At 37.3% G+C, this 5,995-nt stretch overlaps 1 pseudogene; it reads right to left on the reverse strand.

Annotated features, from left to right (window-relative positions):
* Positions 1-4,499: 4,499 nt before the first annotated feature.
* LOC131687394 (glutathione S-transferase 1-like) lies at positions 4,500-5,214 on the reverse strand (annotated as a pseudogene).
* Between the last annotated feature and the right edge of the window lie 781 nt (positions 5,215-5,995).

Raw genomic sequence — 5,995 nt, forward strand, 5'->3', positions numbered from 1 at the left:
TCAAATTCGTATTCTTAATGTTCGTTTCAACTCATTTGAATAACATTAACTGATACACATAATGCAATCTAGGAAGGTAGAACAGTTCAATGTGAAACTGCAAAGTGCTTGTATCAACCAGTTCTACCACAAATTTGGGTATTACAGTAGGATTCCGTTTTTGGCAACAATATTTTTTTTCAGTTGCCAAAACAGGAACCGTGCCAAAAATGAAACCTTACTTTAAAAGCTTTTATTTTCAATTTATTACATCATAAATGTTACAACTACAGTAATTATTTAAGAATATGTGAAATGAAATGATAGAAGAAAATCAGCAAATATCATTTTATTTTCTATGCCCGCCCCCATGAAATGTAGTAAATATGACTCCCCTGTCTGGAAAAAAAAGTCAAAAGTAATATCAATTATTACAACTAAGTGTGTATGAGCATTTCGTAAAAGATTTACTATGTACAACAACAATGTTGCCAAAAATGGAACCCATTTGTTGCCAGAAACGGAACTTTTATGTTGCCAAAAACGGAACGTGCCAAAAACGGAATCTTACTGTATTAGGGTTGACTTCGACCCGGAGATTTTCACTGACCTGGGGGGGGGGGGTGGATTTTGAGAGAAACTAGACAGAAATTGGAATCAAAGCGACTGCTCGGCATTTTAGAGCACTTTAATCGCTTTTTATTACTACATTGAAATAAAGCTGTAAAATTTGCACGTTTGAGAACGCTTAGCTGGTTGAATTTGGTGTAGTATTTCACTTCCTCGACTAAGTGCGAAGAATACAAAAGCACCAGCTACTCTCGCTGGGAAGGATAAGTGAACGTGCATTGCTCTTCTTCACAACTAATAGGAAAAGGAGAGCAAAGGAGGCAAGGTAGCAACATCATATGGAAAGCACTATGTGGTGTCGGTTATTCATCACCAGAAATCGCAACGAAGGGGCAAAACACACCTCCCTGGCCAAGAGTTAAGGGTCGCTGCAGGAGTAGCAACAATACCGCAAGAACTTGTTTGATGTTGACCTGGCCAGTTGGATTAGAACAAATCTGCCATACCTTGGCGCAGCTGGTGATAAGCACCACTAACAGTGAAGTGATTTGGTAAAATTGCAGCAAAATCACATTTTTACACTATTTTGAGCAACTTAGTGGGATGCAACATTTCAATTGTAGCGAAATATTACTTTCCTTAATTTGTAGTAAATTTTATTTATTTTTTTCATTTTCATTGCTTTATGAAAGAAATCAGCAATATTTGGTGAACTCATCTTCGCCACCTTAGAACGAAGGGTTAGTCGGGCAAAATAAATCTGAACCAGAGTAATAGTTAACCTAGCTTTTTTAAATATTTTGTAAAAAATCAATTATTTTCAAAAAATTGAAATTATTCTTCTTCCCGCCAAACTCGGAGAAATTGATATAAAACCCGGAGGTCCGCAGTCTCCGGGTCACACCCGGAGGGATGACAACCCTAAGTATTATACATAATTGGTGCATCTGCTCTAACGTTCTCTGAACCACCACGGAAATGCAGACAATTGATTAGACTCTAGCTATAACGAATGCATTTTCTCTTATTGCATCTCTGCAGAATCATTCAGTTGCACTGTGTATATCAATGACAAGTACAGGATTGAGCTCGAACTCTAGCTTATGTCCATCTTCACTCACCTATAATCCCAATTTAAAGCTACCTCTATAAATAATTTCCAACAGGAATCCTCAGAACCATCAGTAGATCGCGATTTATCCTGCAGCATATTTTCTCTGGAAATCCTCCCTACACCTAGTTGGATAGTGACTTACAATCCAGAATGTTTGGTATTTATCAATATATTTATTATTCATGATGGAATAGCATCAGCAGATACCCATAAATAAAATAAAAAACTTCCTTTCATGACCTTGTTCTTCGTCGAGTGATGCTCCGATGTGATATTTGTTCTGTTCTGTTGGATGTCGATGACTTACCGTTTTACCATTTTGTTTCATTTGTTTTAAGGATCGTACATGTAGGTATTTCACTTTTATTCAATTGATTAAAGAAATACTACGGAAACCCTGAACAGTATTTATCCCAATACGGATGGTGCCCGGTGTGTCAAAAGTTTTTCCTCGTCAGGAATTTCATAAGGTTTAAGGGTGTTGCTTCCACTTCTGCTAGTAGAACTTTCCGGGATGCATCTGAGCAGTTAGATAATAGAAATCCTACCGTCGCGTCGTCATCATTCTGGCTCAATGGATATTCAGTGGTGCGGACAGGAGTGTATGATGCAGATGCACGCCGGATGGTGTACAAGGAGACAAAGAAGGTGGAATAATCATCATCATCATCGGATTCAGCAGCAAGGAAGAAGGAAACGATTTGGAAAACAGAACAAGTTTGTTATATAGACAGCTAGTACCTTCCTGTTGCACGCTATTTGTGGCACGGATGAGTTTAGTCGATGCAAATTTCTAGAGCTTTGCCAAGGTAATCATTAAGCCATCTGTAAAATATCTACTACCTTGCCATGGTTTAATTTACTACTCCCATTGAATTCCAATAACACGTAGTTTAGGATGTCAAATATTAGAATAACCTGCACAATGGTGAACGACAAAAGAAGCCAATTTGTTGAATTATGTAAATTCAATTATTACTACGGTGAACTCACTTTACCTAAGATGATTGCGCCTAATAGATTATGCCGGATAAATTTTTTTAATTGTGCCCAAATTGTATAAGGGTCACGATATATTTACCAGCAAACTTCCTATATTTTTCTCGCATTGTTTAGCTAAAAATAATTGAAATGTATTTTTTTTGTTTTGCCTGAATGTCAAGTTATGAGTTTTTCAACTTTGAAATGAATGGAAGATTTTTAATCACTGATGACTCGGAAACTATTCTGTGTACTGAAAAATATAAGTTTTGTTTGAGCTCACTTTGCAAATTTGTTTGCAATAGTTGATTTTTTTAGCATTGAAAATGATTTACTCCACTATATGGGGCTAGGACTAGGTGTAAAACTAAAATTTAAAATTCAATCCGCGTCACGAAAATGTGGCATAATTTTAAACAACTGTAGCGCTATTAATTGTTGATGGATTTGCGTCATTTCTATACCAATCGGTTCAGAGAAGTCCAACTTAAAAATTTATTGCTAGTTTTAATTGGTATTTCAAATACACAATATTGAAAAATCCGTATTATTGTAAATCCATTGGGAAAATGTATGAAAACAGACAAAGTTTTCACATACGTTTTGTTAATTGCTGATGGATTTCTATGAATCAAACCCCAATCGATTCAGAAAATTGCTAGTAAAAAAATTGTTACCAAATTTATCTATGCGCACTCTTAATTTTTTCTGCCGAATCTCAGCTTTGTATTACTCTTTTGCCGAAATCTCAACAGCTGAGATTCAGCAAACAATTTCTTTTTCATAGAGCTCAGTAAAAGTGACATTTGAGTGCTGAGACTCGGGAAACATTTCACCGAAAATCAGCAAACTAATCTCACTTTACTGAGATAGCAGTTTCTAAACTTGCTGACTACACAGCTGTTGGGAAATTACAGAGCCAAATTGAGTGTGTACATATTTTGTTAGCACACTATTGAAAATTCCGTAAGTCCGCAAAAAATAGGGAAAACATATACAATTTTCACAAATTTGCGCAACACTTTCCCTAACACAGACCTCATCTCGACACTCATAAACGTCTTACACATTTCATCGCTTGATATAAAAGGAATGTTTCTGGCCGAATTCTTTCATTGCCATACCTACTCTACTGATAGAACGAGGTAGGTTATCGCTACTGCTGCTGGTAGGATATCTATTATATCTTTCATTTGATACGAGCCACGGAAGGGGAGCGTTTGTGTGTACTGGAAGGATTTTGCTGGCAGTTCCAAGCGGCAATGGCGAAACAAAAGCGAAGTGGCGAATTGCTGTTTTATGTAGTGCGTTTAGTCGTACAGGCAAGGCTCAAATCGTTTCATAGGATTCTCGTACTGTATCACAACACAGTTATTAGCAAACCGTCCTTATAAGGACGAATGGAAAAAGAATGATGAGAATATGTTTATTTGTAGTACAAATGGTCCTCCATCTGCACCAAAAAGTCGATAAAAGAGATTACCTTGTTCCACAAGGTGTCAACAATGAGACATGAGCTGCGAAAGGAGAATGTTTGTGTATGTACGCTGCAGAAGCGAATCGCCGGCAAAGTTCGAATCGTTTCAAAGGATTCTCGTCTCGTATCACAAAATATAGTTACCAGCAAACCATCCTTGTTAGGACGAATAGATAATGGAAAAAGATTTCAATTAGAAAATTCCTTACAATTCAATTAGAAAATTCCTTTTATTAATTTGTATTAAGTTTGCGCTTGTTAATTCTATACCTTTACCAATGAATCATAATATAAACAAATATTCCCACATCTTAAATTTGTGCTTGTTAATAATCAATTGATACACGTTCTTTTTGAACGTACTAATATTTATTAGATTTATATAGCCTTTTGGATCTCGGCACCAGGAGCTTCCTCGCTAAGCCGCTCGTACCAACTGGCCACATTCGAGTATTTGCTCAGGTCAACTTTCGCGACTTCGTAGCTGGACACCGTAGTCACGATGCTCAGATCTGCGATCATCAGTGAATCGCCGGCCACGTATTTGGCCCCATCGAGGAACTTATCCAGCAATTCAAGGGCCTCCAACATCTCCTTCAATTTGTCGGGGGCTGTTTGGCGAACACCTGTGGGAAGAAGTATTCTGCGATCGGTTGGTACAGGGTTCCAAGGTCGAAGTACAACCGCTGGTTGACCAGGGCACGCTTCTGAGGATCCTTCGGGTAGAGCGGGTCATCCTTTTTGCCCACTTCTCCACCAGGTGGCACATGATGACACGTGACTCCCACAGTGTAACCCCGTTTTCCACCAGGGTAGGGATGGTGTGCTGTGGGTTGATCTTAAGGAATTCCGGCTTAAGATGCTCACCAGCCATCAGGTCGGTAAGCTTCAGGTTCAGCTCGATGTCAATGGCTGCGGCCGTCATTTGAACGGCACGGCACGGTGCTGATCCTGGTAGATAGTAGAAATCCATTCTGGTTTTTTTTAAGTTGATTTAGACAAACACTGAACTGACAGCACCACAGAAATTCCTTTCTGGAACAGATACAGGTAGAGCAAGGGAAGGCACACCGGAATCGATTTTCAACCCGCGAAGTATCTTTACCAGTGAACAATAACATTAAAAGTAACAACGTAATGCGTGTGTGCCCTGAAAAATAATGCTATATTGATGCGACGATGGTGCACATGGTGTTCGCTAGTCATGTCGCATTTTCAATGTCGGTTGTCGTGAAGGTTTTTTTATTTTGGACCAAAAAAAAGGATAAAATTGCATTGTTTCAATGTTATAAATGCAATATGTCGCAAAGTATTTTGAGATCCACCCCAAAATTGTAACATAATCATTTTAACGTTATTCTTTATATTTAAAGGAAACAATAAGAAGAAGAAAATAGTCCATATTTAAAAAATAATTGCAGAATACATAAGTTATATTTCCAAAATATGTTTCTACTAAATTTTTCCGGTAAGCTCATGTGCAAACGCAACTTTTTTTTATTCATTTTTTTGCATCGAACAGTTTCCGAGTAATTAGTGATTGAGAAATGTTCAATTTTGGAAACTTTAAAAGTAGTTTTTGAACTTGAACTTTTGAATAACTTGAAAAAAAATTCAGCCAAGCAAAAATAGGCGTAAATTATTTTTAGCTAAAGAATGCAAGAGATATGTAGGAACTAATTGAAATTTTTATTGGAAATCTAACGTGGAATGATCCATGAAGAACTTTTTCTTGTTGCCATGGAGTAATGTAGTAATAAAACAAGCGAATAATATTCTTGTTTGTGGAAGTTGAATCCCAGTGCCGCAAAATTTAATGTTCTACTTCAGTCAATAGATGCGAAATAGATGACGTAGCTCAAACATCAAACATT

This window comes from Topomyia yanbarensis, chromosome 3 (genome assembly GCF_030247195.1).
Source record: "Topomyia yanbarensis strain Yona2022 chromosome 3, ASM3024719v1, whole genome shotgun sequence".
Classification (NCBI taxonomy): domain Eukaryota; kingdom Metazoa; phylum Arthropoda; class Insecta; order Diptera; family Culicidae; genus Topomyia; species Topomyia yanbarensis.